Genomic DNA, 17,191 nt, shown 5'->3' with positions numbered 1-17,191 from the left:
GAATAAGATCATACGAACACTTGTTAAGTATGGAGCACCATTTACGGCAAAACTCTGGGTTTGATTGGCCTAGTGTAGGTACATTACAGATTCTAAAGCCTCTTGATATCTGTTTGTTCTTATGGTAACATGATAAATATACAGCATGAAGGTTAAAATCTACCTTACGTTTTCGTAAATTCAATAGCATGTGATACACATCAATGGGTTTATCCCCCCTCAACTCAGGAATGTCAGTAGTGGTGCGAATTCTCTCAGCATCCTCCACTGTAAATATGAATGTGTCGGTGTTGACATCATCCTCATTGCAAATATGTGCCCCACTTGGCAGTGAGTCCAGCATACTATCCATACTCATACCATGTGCAGTAAAAAATTAAAAACAAAAAATTATTATTCCATGAATAATCAGACTGGAGCAACTTCCTCAGTGGTTCAGCAACAGTATACTTCAATTTCGGCAAAAAAATGCAAGGCAAACTTAATACAGACTTTAATTTGTCTGTATGAGGTGCAAAAAATCCAAAAGAATTATACAGTCCAAGTGAAGGATTTAGCAAACTCAAACCCCAGACTGGGGTAGGTAAATACCAGGGTGCTGAGTCAAAAATGTATAGTCCAATGCAATGACAGCACTCACTGAATTTTCAATAAAAAATAGCTTTTATTAGAAAAGTTTAAAAATGAAGATCCATGGCGTTTCGGTGCCCACTGGCACCTTTATAAAATGGTATCACCCAGTGGCCGTAAACCTACAATAACATTGGAACAAGTTCCTTCTTTATTATAACAACATTGGCATAAGTTCTTGCAACACTGAAGATCATTGAGGACAGTATACATTGTTATTTTGTGTATCTGATAATGGACATACACAGATCGTTGCACCCTATAACATCATTGACCTTACCGTGTGCAGTACTATCACATTGCTTTTGAAAACATAAGCGTTTGCATGTTTTTAATATTTTTCCTACAAGCAGCATATACAAGCGATCATGCCCAGGAGTGTTTACAGTGACATGTGCAATCCCCAATATGGTAATTAGCCATGTGCAGACAAGATACACCCATGATGAGTGTGAGTGTGACCGCAACCAATGATGAGCAAGCAGAATCCCGGGAGGGGCGTGGCCTCGTGGACACACACAACTGGAGCTAAGTTATAGAGCTACTTTCAATTGAGACTTAATGGAGTGTATTTAAGGCTGCTTGTTAGGCCACATTTTATTCTGTTTCCCGGATATCAGGACTAGTATTCATCTGTTCTCAAGCTGGGTGATACCATTTGATGAAGGTGCCAGTGGGCACCGAAACGTCATGGATCTTCATTTTTAAACTTTTCTAATAAAAGCTATTTTTTATTGAAAATCCAGTGAGTGCTGTCATTGCATTGGACTATATATATTTCTACGATGGAGATTGTATATATATATATATATATATATATATATATATATATATATATATATATATATATATATATAATATTTGCCAATGTACTACATCCTGTCTGGCTTCTACTGTGTGTACATAATTTTAAAAAGTAAATACATTTGATGTTCTTTTAAACACCAACCATACGCTTAAAGGGACAATCTACACCAGAATTGTTATTGTTTTAAAAGATAGATAATCCCTTTCTTACCCATTCCCCAGTTTTGCATAACCAACACAGTTATAATAATATACTTTTAATCTCTGTGATTATCTTGTATCAAAGCCTCTGCAAACTGCCCCTTTATTTCAGTTCTTTTGTACAGACTTGCAGTTTAGCTAATCAGTGCCTGCTCCCAGATAACTTCACGTGCATGAGCACAGTGTTATCTATATGAAACACATGAACTAACACCCTCTAGTGGTGAAAAACTGTTAAAATGCATTCTGAAAAGAGGTGGCCTTCAAGGTCTAAGAAATTAGCATATGAACCTCTTAGGTTAAGCTTTCAACTAAGAATACCAAGAGAACAAAGCAAAATTTGTGATAAAAGTAAATTGGAAAATTGTTTAAAATGACATGCTAATCTGAATCATGAAAGTTTATTTTGGACTAGACTGTCCCTTTAAGTGCAAGATTTAGGCAAGCCTTCTTAAAGAGATATGAAACCCAAAAATTGTCTTTTATGATTCAGATAGAGAATTTCATTTTAAACAACTTTCTAATTTACTTTTATTATCTAATTTGTTTCATTCTCTTAGTATCATTTGTTGAAGGAGCAGCAATGCACTACTGGTTTCTAACTGAGCACACTGGTGAGCCAATGGCAATCGGTATATATATGCAGCCACTAATCAGCAGCTAGAACCTAGATTCTTTGATGCTCCATAGCTTACATAGATAAACCTTTCAGCAAAGGATAACAAGAAAAAGAAGCAAATTAAATAATAAAAGTAAATTGGAAAATTGTTTAAAATTGTATGCTCTGTCTGAGTTTCTGTTGGAAACTCTTATTACCTTAATTCTAAAAAATTATCTTACAAAACTGGAATGGTAGGTCATTTTTCCTTTGTTATCTCTTAAAGTGAAGGTAACTATATCTCACAATATACTAAAACTTATCACCCAAATTGAATATGAGTTTCATTCATCACTTTTTGAAATTTTAATTATAAAGGAAGTTATTGGCGTTTTTACTCACAAGTTTTAGCTAGTGAAATTCAACCCGTAATATATATATATATTTTTCCCCTATGGTCATGTTTTATTTTAAGCCTATTGAAATGCTGGCCGTTAGGCGGCCGTCAAATAACGTCATCCGCCTCTCATGTCATATGCGCATGCGTTAGTCATCTGTTGGACTTCATGCCCCAGAAGTCTGTGCAGTTGCCGAGCCTTAGAGCTGAGCTCAGAGATACACGCTGACAGCTACTCAGCACCATGCCGAGGGCACGGAGAGGCAACAAGTGATTTAAAAAGAAAAGTGGGAGCCGCGGTGAGCTAAGGGGAAAGTGGCTAACAATTAAAAGCCCTGGGAATTTAGAGACAAGTGGCTGGGGATTTGTGAATGTGTTACACATTACACATATGCGCATGCGCAGTGCGTTGGATCCTTGTGAACGTGCATTGTTGGCACGTATAGAGCGGGTGGGACCGCTCTATATGTCATTGACACAGTAAAACAAGGAAATGGCTGTTGGGAGGAGTCAGGGACCAAACGGTAGTGAAAAATAAAAGTTATTTATTATATATTTATATAATCCTTTGGGGAAAATAGTTAGCGACTGGGTTATTTAGAATATGAGTAACTCATTAGAGTATACATATTTGTAAAACTTTACCTTTTTTTTAAGCAATTTAAGGGCCTGATGTTCTAAACCTCTCCGCTCTGGTGACATGATCTAATACTTTTTGTCAGTACCCCAAGGTGTCTCAAAGACCATTAAAAAGGTGATTTTTCTCTTGAGAGTCGTTTATCTCTCTATGCAGAGTTCTAGATGTAAAAAAGAAAAACCTACATTGCAAAATAATGCTCACCTCCCCCCCCCCCCCCCCAAGATTTGGCAAGATTTCTCTCCATGCTGGTGAGTTTTTGATCACCAGGCCCTAATTGTGCTTCTTTCCATTGCTATAATATAAAAAAATGTGATGCTTGTAGTATAAGTATATAGTTGTTATCAAGGGCTGATATAGAATATTCAGAATTTTCAATAACTTCCTAGTTAACACATTTTTGTTCTATTTTATCACAAAATTATTACCAGGACACAAAATAGCTAAGACAGAAATACTAATTAATTGTGACCATCAAAGTAAAAAAAAAAAAAAAAAAATATTGATTTGAAGGTTGTGTGTGTTTGTATTTTTTTCATAAACCATTAAGAGCAAAAGTTATCCTTATTATGAAAACACTTAAAGAGAAAGCATGCAAATCATAGACCCTAGACATTTTTATTCATATGCTTTCTAAGAGCAAGGGTCACCAGAATCAATAAATCAATCAATTTGAACCTAGCAATATAATGCTCTCAGACTGTCTGCCAGAAGCAAAATTCACTTGAACCTTAAACGACCCTGTAAAAGATTATCATAAAAATGGATTGCATCATGTATATATATATTAATAGGAAGAAAATTATTTAGATATGGCTTTGTGGAGCATGCAAACAAAATTGCAAAATAAATATATATATATATATATATATATTAGACTGAAATAATATTGTTTTATATTCAACAAACAAAACTTGGAAATAACAGTCTATTAGTACCTTTATAAAATGACAAATATATAGTATTTGTATATAATAGTGGCAACAGCATATTAGCAATGAAATAGTTGATAAAATACCTAAGCCATATAAACCTATATTCTATTATGTATTTATGAGCAGCTCTGAATTACAAAATATCAATTAACTGAAATAATTAGAAACTAAAAATGATGATTTATTTTATTTTTTACCAACAGAATCCATACACCAACATTTGTAATAAATCAAACTGATATATATAAACAAAATACATGGATACAAATACAAGGATTCTTTCTTTAGCACTTGTTTGTAACCTAGGATTGGTTTCTACAGTTCTGTAGAAGAGTTTATGCATTGAGAAAATACACAATGTACACTGAAAACACTAACATTATCTTGTACATTATGCTGTCAAAATTGTTCTCTCTTGTGAGATTTTCCATTCTAGAGAGCTTCATTACTGGACATGCACATGGACAAAAAAAATTGTTTCATCTGCAAGATTAATTTTGGATTTTCCTTGAGGTTTATAATTTTGTTCATATGGTCATTTAGCTAGTCATAATATTCTTTAAAGAAATGTGTTCACCAATATTTCCAATGGGAAGTGGATAGAATGTTGGAATGCCAACAATTAAAAGAACCTTTCAATCCTAACTGAACATATAAGAAGAACTAGAAGAATTTTAGATTGAAGAGAATTCAAAGAATACAATTAATTGAAAGCATGTAATTAATAATCACTCGCATTTTCCAACACCCTATTGTCTTACCCGCTTCTAACCTTTTAGTTCCCACCTATTTACATTTGCGTACCATCTTATTTTCTGCAATCCGTTCCATACTCTGTGCTGCCATAATCTTTGTGCTCCATATATGAGTAGTGGGGAAGCTATTGTGGTACTAAAAGCAGAGTGTGAGTCAAAGAGAAGCAAGGTACCAAAGGTAAATGAAAGTAGTATGTGTGAGAGGAAATAATGTTTGCATATTCATCATTTTCCCACATTCCTGTACATGCTCCATAACACGTTTGTAGTTATCATTGGTGAATCAATTCAGTGGTCTGAAGAGATGTGCTAAAATTCCATTGGCTTTGGCATTGACTGACCACCATAGAGCAGGAACAACAGGAGCAGTAGCATAAATTGCAGCATTTTTGAAATAGGAATCTAGATTACAGTACAATCAAACCCCCAAAATACACCTCCAATGAAGATGAACAAAGAGATGTGTCAATTTGAACACAGTGGCTAGCTGTTTCCTAAGGATTTTGCCTAGACCACCACAGAGCTGGAGTGGCAAGAGCAACAGCGTTACTGACGTAGGCCTCTAGATTATAGTACAACAACTCCAACAAGACACCTCCAAGTAAGCGAACAAAGATTTGCCAAAACTCCCTTGAACACAAGGGTAAGCTGTTTCCTGAGGATATTGCATTGACTGATGACCACAACAGAGCAAGTATGTCAAGAGCAGCAGCAGAAAAACTGAAGAAAAAGTTACTGCAGGAGCAGCAAAGTCTATACATGCAGCAGCAGGCAGCAGTAATATAGGAAGTCGCTTTTAAATAAAATTATTTCACCATGGCATCAGGGGATTCTAGGATTAGCAACAGCAGGCAGGAGCATTATTGTAAAACATATCAAGGCTCAGGGATAGTTAACCTAGCTTTGGAAGACTGAATTTAAGAAATGCCATTTGACCCAAGTGCTGCAGTAAAAGTTGTGAGTGATGAGGGTTTAGTATATTGTCAGATAAATAAAACACTTGTTCACTTTGCACAGTGTTTGGCGACAAGAGAGGAGCTCCTGAGATACTGTAGACAGGGTCACCAACACAATTCCCTCGTCATCTCAATTGCTCAGCGGATCTGCTGTAGGGTCAAAAGAGGTTCATGTCAGAGGCACTACACTCCTTTTTTTAAAGGGGTTTCAGTGGGTGTCAGCAGTCTACTGTTTGTAACAAAAACTCAGCTATGTTGTGCTTCTGCAGCAGTTGGTAGGATATGCAAAAATATCTGTCTCCTGCTGCTGCACTTTTCCCTCAAATAGAATGCCCCTATTTCTTCAACCATATGTTCCCTGTGAATCAGTTTACAGGGAGTGCAGAATTATTAGGCAAGTTGTATTTTTGAGGATTAATTTTATTATTGAACAACAACCATGTTCTCAATGAACCCAAAAAACTCATTAATATCAAAGCTGAATAGTTTTGGAAGTAGTTTTTAGTTTGTTTTTAGTTATAGCTATTTTAGGGGGATATCTGTGTGTGCAGGTGACTATTACTGTGCATAATTATAAGGCAACTTAACAAAAAACAAATATATACCCATTTCAATTATTTATTTTTACCAGTGAAACCAATATAACATCTCAACATTCACAAATATACATTTCTGACATTCAAAAACAAAACAAAAACAAACCAGTGACCAATATAGCCACCTTTCTTTGCAAGGACACTCAAAAGCCTGCCATCCATGGATTCTGTCAGTGTTTTGATCTGTTCACCATCAACATTGCATGCAGCAGCAACCACAGCCTCCCAGACACTGTTCAGAGAGGTGTACTGTTTTCCCTCCTTGTAAATCTCACATTTGATGATGGACCACAGGTTCTTAATGGGGTTCAGATCAGGTGAACAAGGAGGCCATGTCATTAGATTTTCTTCTTTTATACCCTTTCTTACCAGCCACGCTGTGGAGTACTTGGACACGTGTGATGGAGCATTGTCCTGCATGAAAATCATGTTTTTCTTGAAGGATGCAGACTTCTTCCTGTACCACTGCTAAAAGAAGGTGTCTTCCAGAAACTGGCAGTAGGACTGGGAGTTGAGCTTGACTCCATCCTCAACCTGAAAAGGCCCCACAAGCTCATCTTTGATGATACCAGCCCAAACCAGTACTCCACCTCCACCTTGCTGGCGTCTGAGTCGGACTGGAGCTCTCTGCCCTTTACCAATCCAGCCACGGGCCCATCCATCTGGCCCATCAAGACTCACTCTCATTTCATCAGTCCATAAAACCTTAGAAAAATCAGTCTTGAGATATTTCTTGGCCCAGTCTTGACGTTTCAGCTTGTGTGTCTTGTTCAGTGGTGGTCGTCTTTCAGCCTTTCTTACCTTGGCCATGTCTCTGAGTATTGCACACCTTGTGCTTTTGGGCACTCCAGTGATGTTGCAGCTCTGAAATATGGCCAAACTGGTGGCAAGTGGCATCTTGGCAGCTGCACGCTTGACTTTTCTCAGTTCATGGGCAGTTATTTTGCGCCTTGGTTTTTCCACACGCTTCTTGCGACCCTGTTGACTATTTTGAATGAAACGCTTGATTGTTCGATGATCACGCTTCAGAAGCTTTGCAATTTTAAGAGTGCTGCATCCCTCTGCAAGATATCTCACTATTTTTGACTTTTCTGAGCCTGTCAAGTCCTTCTTTTGACCCATTTTGCCAAAGGAAAGGAAGTTGCCTCATAATTATGCACACCTGATATAGGGTGTTGACCACACCCCTTCTCATTAAAGAGATGCACATCACCTAATATGCTTAATTGGTAGTAGGCTTTCAAGCCTATACAGCTTGGAGTAAGACAACATGCATAAAGAGGATGATGTGGTCAAAATACTCATTTGCCTAATAATTCTGCACTCCCTGTATACCACTAATAGCCAGATTACAAATGGCACGATAACAATTATGCTTGTTCGAAAAGGGGTTTATCGCGGTTGTTTGCTCCCCTCGGGTTTATTGCTCGTATTACAAGTTGAAAGTGAACGTGTGAGCGCAATCACTATTTACGCTAGAATGTTTACCGTGTCCTCAGAGATCTGGTTAACTGTTTTGCAAAAAGTAAGTTGCACAAAAGATATCAAAAACACATTACAAAGTAGAGCAATTTAGACAAGGATATGAACGAAAGGCAATCATTTAATTTTTTTTTACTGTTAAATCCTATATTAGGATAGATTCACAATAAACTGGTATTTACATACGGTGATATAATTTGTTTTCTATCTTGAAGGCAGGATTAGAAACCAAAGGTCACTCATGTTATTCCTTCTACAAAATGACCAGTATGTTACATTTTAATAAATCTGTTTATTCAGTAAAACAGATTATTTACTTCCACTTTTAGGAAAAACAACACTTTAAAGGAACACTCAATCAAAATTAAACTTTCATTATTCAGATAGAGCATGCCATTTTAAACAACTTTCCAATTTACTTCTATCAACAAAATTTGCACAGTCTTTTTATATTTAAATTTTTTGAGTCACCAGCTCCTACTGAGCATGTGCAAGAATAAGTGTGTATGCATTTGTGAATGGCTGATGGCTGTCACATGGTACGTGTATGCATTTGTGTTTGGCTGATGGCTGTCACATGGTACAGGGGGAGTGGAAAAAGACATAACTTTTAAAATTGTCAGAAAAAAATCCACTACTCATTTGAAGTTCAGACGCTGGGGGGTAGTTATCAACGTGTCAACTTTCCTGCCTTCGCCGGCCCAATATGCCCACCTAAGCTCGCCTCACATCGCCGCCGCGGACCTGAAAAAATTCGCCTAAGTTATCAAATAAAGCTGTCAAAAAGCCGCGGGGCGATGAGCAGCGGACTGTGAGAGTTATCACTCATCCGATCTCGCTGCTCTTCGGCTTTTTCCCAGCTTTATTGCTAGCCTGTCACTAAGCACTCACACTAACTACACTGTTCTACCCCCTATACCGGCACCCCCGGAGCCCCCCGCAGCTAAATAAAGTTATTAACCCCTAAACCACCGCTCCTAGACCCTCCCACAACTCTGATAAATGTATTAACCCCTAAACCGCCGCTCCTAGACCCTCCCGCAACTCTGATAAATGAATTAACCCCTAAACCGCCACTCCTAGACCCTGCCGCAACTCTGATAAATGTATTAACCCCTAAACCGCCGCTCCCGGACACCGATCCCACCTACATTATACCTATTAACCCCTATCCTGCCCCCCCTACACCATCGCCACCTATAATAAATTTATTAACCCCTATCCTGCCCCCCACTACACCGCCGCCACTGTAATAAATTTATTAACCCCTAAACCTAAGTCTAACACTAACCCTAACACCCCCCTAACTTAAATATTAATTAAATAAATCTAAATAATATTTCTATTATGAACTAAATTAATCCTATTTAAAACTAAATACTTACCTTTAAAATAAACCCTAATATAGCTACAATATAAATAATAATTATATTGTAGCTATCTTAGGATTTATTTTTATTTTACAGGCAAATTTCAATTTATTTTAACTAGGTACAATAGCTATTAAATAGTTATTAACTATTTAATAGCTACCTAGCTAAAATAAAGATAAATTTACCTGTAAAATAAAAACTAACCTAAGTTACAATTACACCTAACACTACACTATACTTTAATAAATTATTCCTATTTAAAACTAAATACTTACCTGTAAAATAAACCCTAAGATAGCTACAATATAAATAATAATTATATTGTAGCTATCTTAGGATTTATATTTATTTTACAGGTAACTTTGTATTTATTTTAGCTAGTTAGAATAGTTATTAAATAGTTATTAACTATTTAATAACTACCTAGCTAAAAGAAATACAAAATCACCTGTAAAATAAATCCTAACCTAAGTTACAATTAAACCTAACACTACACTATCATTAAATAAATTTAAAAAATTACCTACAAATAACTACAATTAAATACAATTACATAAACTAACTAAAGTACAAAAAAAATAAAAAAAGCTAAGTTACAAAAAATAAAAAAAATAGGTTACAAACATTTTAAAAATATTACAACAATTTTAAGCTACTTACACCTAATCTAAGCCCCCTAATAAAATAACAAACCCCCCCAAAATAAAAAAATGCCCTACCCTATTCTAAATTAAAAAAGTTCAAAGCTCTTTTACCTTACCAGCCCTTAAAAGGGCCATTTGTGGGGCATGCCCCAAAGAATTCAGCTCTTTTGCCTGTAAAAGAAAAATACAACCCCCCCCAACATTAAAACCCACCACCCACATACCCCTAATTTAACCCAAACCCCCCTTAAAATAACCTAACACTAATCCCCTGAAGATCATCCTACCTTTAGTCGTCTTCACTCAGCCGAGCCACCGATGGAACTGAAGAGGAGACCCGGACCGGCAGAAGTGATCCTCCAAGCGGCGCTGAAGAAATCTTCCATCCGATGAAGTGATCCTCCAAGCGGCGCTGAAAAAGTCTTCCATCCGGGCGATGTCATCTTCCAAGAGGCGCTGAAGAAGTCTTCTATCCGGGCGATGTCATCTTCCAAGCCGGGTCTTGAATCTTCATCCCGCCAACGCGGAACATCCTTCTTTACCGACGGACTACCGACGAATGAAGGCTCCTTTAAGGGACGTCATCCAAGATGGCGTCCCTTCAATTCCGATTGGCTGATAGGATTCTATCAGCCAATCGGAATTAAGGTAGGAAAAATCTGATTGGCTGATTGAATCAGCCAATCAGATTCAAGTTCAATCCAATTGGCTGATCCAATCAGCCAATCAGATTGAGCTCGCATTCTATTGGCTGTTTCGATCAGCCAATAGAATTGAAATTTGCCTGTAAAATAAAAATAAATCCTAAGATAGCTACAATATAATTATTATTTATATTGTAGCTATATTAGGGTTTATTTTAAAGGTAAGTATTTAGTTTTAAATAGGATTAATTAAGTTCATAATAGAAATATTATTTAGATTTATTTAATTAATATTTAAGTTAGGGGGGGTGTTAGGGTTAGTGTTAGACTTAGGTTTAGGGGTTAATAAATTTATTACAGTGCCGGCGTTGTAGTGGGGGGCAGGATAGAGGTTAATAAATTTATTATAGGTGGCGACGGTGTAGGGGGGGCAGTTTAGGGGTTAATACATATACTATAGTTGCGGTGGTCTCCGGGAGCGGCGGTTTAGGGGTTAATTCATTTATTATAGTTGCGGTGGGCTCCGGGAGCGGCGGTTTAGGGGTTAATATGTATAGAGTAGCTTGCAGTGGGCTCCGGGAGTGGCGGTTTAGGGGGTAATAACTTTATTTAGTTGCAGCGGTGTAGGGGGCACAGATTAGTGGTGTTTAGACTCGGGGTACATGTTAGGGTGTTAGGTGCAGACATCTCCCATAGGAATCAATGGGATGTCTGTCAGCAGCAAACTTGTACTTTCGCTATGGTCAGACTCCCATTGATTCCTATGGGATCCGCCGCCTCCAGGGTTGCGGATTGAAAAACATAATTTATGTAAGAACTTACCTGATAAATTCATTTCTTTCATATTAGCAAGAGTCCATGAGCTAGTGACGTATGGGATATACATTCCTACCAGGAGGGGCAAAGTTTCCCAAACCTCAAAATACCTATAAATACACCCCTCACCACACCCACAATTCAGTTTAACGAATAGCCAAGAAGTGGGGTGATAAAAAAGTGCGAAAGCATATAAAATAAGGAATTGGAATAATTGTGCTTTATACAAAATCATAACCACCACAAAAAAAGGGCGGGCCTCATGGACTCTTGCTAATATGAAAGAAATGAATTTATCAGGTAAGTTCTTACATAAATTATGTTTTCTTTCATGTAATTAGCAAGAGTCCATGAGCTAGTGACGTATGGGATAATGACTACCCAAGATGTGGATCTTTCCACACAAGAGTCACTAGAGAGGGAGGGATAAAATAAAGACAGCCAATTCCTGCTGAAAATAATCCACACCCAAAATAAAGTTTAACGAAAAACATAAGCAGAAGATTCAAACTGAAACCGCTGCCTGAAGTACTTTTCTACCAAAAACTGCTTCAGAAGAAGAAAATACATCAAAATGGTAGAATTTAGTAAAAGTATGCAAAGAGGACCAAGTTGCTGCTTTGCAGATCTGGTCAACCGAAGCTTCATTCCTAAACGCCCAGGAAGTAGAAACTGACCTAGTAGAATGAGCTGTAATTCTCTGAGGCGGAATTTTACCCGACTCAACATAGGCAAGATGAATTAAAGATTTCAACCAAGATGCCAAAGAAATGGCAGAAGCTTTCTGGCCTTTCCTAGAACCGGAAAAGATAACAAATAGACTAGAAGTCTTACGGAAAGATTTCGTAGCTTCAACATAATATTTCAAAGCTCTAACAACATCCAAAGAATGCAACGATTTCTCCTTAGAATTCTTAGGATTAGGACATAATGAAGGAACCACAATTTCTCTACTAATGTTGTTGGAATTCACAACTTTAGGTAAAAATTCAAAAGAAGTTCGCAACACCGCCTTATCCTGATGAAAAATCAGAAAAGGAGACTCACAAGAAAGAGCAGATAATTCAGAAACTCTTCTAGCAGAAGAGATGGCCAAAAGGAACAAAACTTTCCAAGAAAGTAATTTAATGTCCAATGAATGCATAGGTTCAAACGGAGGAGCTTGAAGAGCTCCCAGAACCAAATTCAAACTCCAAGGAGGAGAAATTGACTTAATGACAGGTTTTATACGAACCAAAGCTTGTACAAAACAATGAATATCAGGAAGAATAGCAATCTTTCTGTGAAAAAGAACAGAAAGAGCAGAGATTTGTCCTTTCAAAGAACTTGCGGACAAACCCTTATCTAAACCATCCTGAAGAAACTGTAAAATTCTCGGTATTCTAAAAGAATGCCAAGAAAAATGATGAGAAAGACACCAAGAAATATAAGTCTTCCAGACTCTATAATATATCTCTCGAGATACAGATTTACGAGCCTGTAACATAGTATTAATCACGGAGTCAGAGAAACCTCTTTGACCAAGAATCAAGCGTTCAATCTCCATACCTTTAAATTTAAGGATTTCAGATCCTGATGGAAAAAAGGACCTTGTGATAGAAGGTCTGGTCTTAACGGAAGAGTCCGCGGTTGGCAAGAGGCCATCCGGACAAGATCCGCATACCAAAACCTGTGAGGCCATGCTGGAGCTACCAGCAGAACAAACGAGCATTCCTTCAGAATCTTGGAGATCACTCTTGGAAGAAGAACTAGAGGCGGAAAGATATAGGCAGGATGATACTTCCAAGGAAGTGATAATGCATCCACTGCCTCCGCCTGAGGATCCCGGGATCTGGACAGATACCTGGGAAGTTTCTTGTTTAGATGGGACGCCATCAGATCTATTTCTGGAAGTTCCCACATTTGAACAATCTGAAGAAATACCTCTGGGTGAAGAGACCATTCGCCCGGATGCAACATTTGGCGACTTAGATAATCCGCTTCCCAATTGTCTACACCTGGGATATGAACCGCAGAGATTAGACAGGAGCTGGATTCCGCCCAAACCAAAATTCGAGATACTTCTTTCATAGCCAGAGGACTGTGAGTCCCTCCTTGATGATTGATGTATGCCACAGTTGTGACATTGTCTGTCTGAAAACAAATGAACGATTCTCTCTTCAGAAGAGGCCAAAACTGAAGAGCTCTGAAAATCGCACGGAGTTCCAAGATATTGATAGGTAATCTCACCTCCTGAGATTCCCAAACTCCCTGTGCCGTCAGAGATCCCCACACAGCTCCCCAACCCGTGAGACTTGCATCTGTTGAAATTACAGTCCAGGTCGGAAGCACAAAATAAGCCCCCTGAATTAAACGATGGTGATCTGTCCACCATGTTAGAGAGTGCCGAACAATCGATTTTAAAGATATTGTTTGAGATATCTTCGTGTAATCCTTGCACCATTGCTTCAGCATACAGAGCTGAAGAGGTCGCATGTGAAAACGAGCAAAGGGGATCGCGTCCGATGCAGCAGTCATAAGACCTAGAATTTCCATGCATAAGGCTACCGAAGGGAATGATTGTGACTGAAGGTTTCGACAAGCAGCAATCAATTTTAGACGTCTCTTGTCTGTTAAAGACAGAGTCATGGACACTGAATCCATCTGGAAACCCAGAAAGGTTACCCTTGTCTGAGGAATCAAAGAACTTTTTGGTAAATTGATCCTCCAACCATGATCTTGAAGAAACAACACAAGTCGATTCGTATGAGATTCTGCTAAATGTAAAGACTGAGCAAGTACCAAGATATCGTCCAAATAAGGAAATACCACAATACCCTGTTCTCTGATTACAGACAGAAGGGCACCGAGAACCTTTGTAAAAATTCTTGGAGCTGTAGCTAGGCCAAACGGCAGAGCCACAAACTGGTAATGCTTGTCCAGAAAAGAGAATCTCAGGAACTGAAAATGATCTGGATGAATCGGAATATGCAGATATGCATCCTGTAAATCTATTGTGGACATATAATTCCCTTGCAGAACAAAAGGCAAGATAGTCCTTATAGTTACCATTTTGAACGTTGGTATCCTTACATAACGATTCAATATTTTTAGATCCAGAACTGGTCTGAAGGAATTCTCCTTCTTTGGTACAATGAAGAGATTTGAATAAAACCCCATCCCCTGTTCCTGAACTGGAACTGGCATAATTACTCCAGTCAACTCTAGATCTGAAACACATTTCAGAAATGCTTGAGCTTTTATTGGATTTACTGGGACACGGGAAAGAAAAAATCTCTTTGCAGGAGGTCTTATCTTGAAACCAATTCTGTACCCTTCTGAAACAATGTTCTGAATCCAAAGATTGTGAACAGAATTGATCCAAATTTCCTTGAAAAAACGTAACCTGCCCCCTACCAGCTGAGCTGGAATGAGGGCCGCACCTTCATGTGGACTTAGAAGCAGGCTTTGCCTTTCTAGCTGGCTTGGATTTATTCCAGACTGGAGATGGTTTCCAAACTGAAACTGCTCCTGAGGATGAAGGATCAGGCTTTTGTTCTTTGTTGAAACGAAAGGAACGAAAACGATTATTAGCTCTACTTTTACCTTTAGATTTTTTATCCTGTGGTAAAAAAGTTCCTTTCCCACCAGTAACAGTTGAAATGATGGAATCCAACTGAGAACCAAATAATTTGTTACCCTGGAAAGAAATAGAAAGTAAAGTTGATTTAGAAGCCATATCAGCATTCCAAGTTTTAAGCCATAAAGCTCTTCTAGCTAAAATAGCTAGAGACATAAACCTGACATCAACTCTGATAATATCAAAAATGGCATCACAGATAAAATTATTAGCATGCTGAAGAAGAATAATAATGTCATGAGAATCACGATGTGTTACTTGTTGCGCTAAAGTTTCCAACCAAAAAGTTGAAGCTGCAGCAACATCAGCCAAAGATATAGCAGGTCTAAGAAGATTACCTGAACACAGATAAGCTTTTCTTAGAAAGGACTCAATTTTCCTATCTAGAGGATCCTTAAACGAAGTACCATCTGACGTAGGAATAGTAGTACGTTTAGCAAGGGTAGAAATAGCCCCATCAACTTTAGGGATTTTGTCCCAAAATTCTAATCTGTCAGACGGCACAGGATATAAATGCTTAAAACGTTTAGAAGGAGTAAATGAATTACCCAATTTATCCCATTCTTTGGAAATTACTGCAGAAATAGCATTAGGAACAGGAAAAACTTCTGGAATAACCACAGGAGCTTTAAATACCTTATCTAAACGTTTAGAATTAGTATCAAGAGGACTAGAATCCTCTATTTCTAAAGCAATTAGAACTTCTTTAAGTAAAGAACGAATAAATTCCATTTTAAATAAATATGAAGATTTATCAGCATCAACCTCAGAGACAGAATCCTCTGAACCAGAGGAGTCATCAGAATCAGAATGATGATGTTCATTTAAAAATTCATCTGTAGGGAGAGAAGTTTTAAAAGATTTTTTACGTTTACTAGAAGGAGAAATAACAGACATAGCCTTCTTTATGGATTCAGAAACAAAATCTCTTATATTATCAGGAACATTCTGCACCTTAGATGTTGAGGGAACTGCAACAGGCAATGGTACTTTACTAAAGGAAATATTATCTGCTTTAAAAAGTTTGTCATGACAATCAATACAAACAACAGCTGGAGAAATAGCTACCAAAAGTTTACAGCAGATACACTTAGCTTTGGTAGATTCAGCACTTGACAGCGATTTTCCTGTAGTATCTTCTGGCTCAGATGCAACGTGAGACATCTTGCAATATGTAAGAGAAAAAACAACATATAAAGCAAAATTGATCAAATTCCTTAAATGACAGTTTCAGGAATGGGAAAGAATGCCAAAGAACAAGCTTCTAGCAACCAGAAGCAATAAAAAATGAGACTTAAATAATGTGGAGACAAAAGCGACGCCCATATTTTTTCGCGCCAAATAAGACGCCCACATTATTTGGCGCCTAAATGCTTTTTGGCGCCAAAAATGACGCCACATCCGGAACGCCGACATTTTTGGCGCGAAATAACGTCAAAGAATGACGCAACTTCCGGCGACACGTATGACGCCGGAAACGGAAATAGAATTTTTGCGCCAAAAAAGTCCGCGCCAAGAATGACGCAATAAAATGAAGCATTTTCAGCCCCCGCAAGCCTAACAGCCCACAGGGAAAAAGTCAAATTTTAAGGTAAGAAAAAATGGTCAAATCAAAATGCATTATCCCAAATATGAAACTGACTGTCTGAAAATAAGGAAAGTTGAACATTCTGAGTCAAGGCAAATAAATGTTTGAATACATATATTTAGAACTTTATAAACAAAGTGCCCAACCATAGCTTGGAGTGTCACAGAAAATAAGACTTACTTACCCCAGGACACTCATCTACATATAGCAGATAGCCAAACCAGTACTGAAACGAGAATCAGCAGAGGTAATGGTATATATAAGAGTATATCGTCGATCTGAAAAGGGAGGTAAGAGATGAATCTCTACGACCGATAACAGAGAACCTATGAAATAGACCCCTTAGAAGGAGATCACTGCATTCAAATAGGCAATACTCTCCTCACATCCCTCTGACATTCACTGCACGCTGAGAGGAAAACCGGGCTCCAACTTGCTGCGGAGCGCATATCAACGTAGAATCTAGCACAAACTTACTTCACCACCTCCATCGGAGGCAAAGTTTGTAAAACT

This window comes from Bombina bombina, chromosome 5 (assembly GCF_027579735.1).
Source record: "Bombina bombina isolate aBomBom1 chromosome 5, aBomBom1.pri, whole genome shotgun sequence".
NCBI lineage: Eukaryota > Metazoa > Chordata > Amphibia > Anura > Bombinatoridae > Bombina > Bombina bombina.
Note: the sequence above shows the minus strand (reverse complement) of the source record.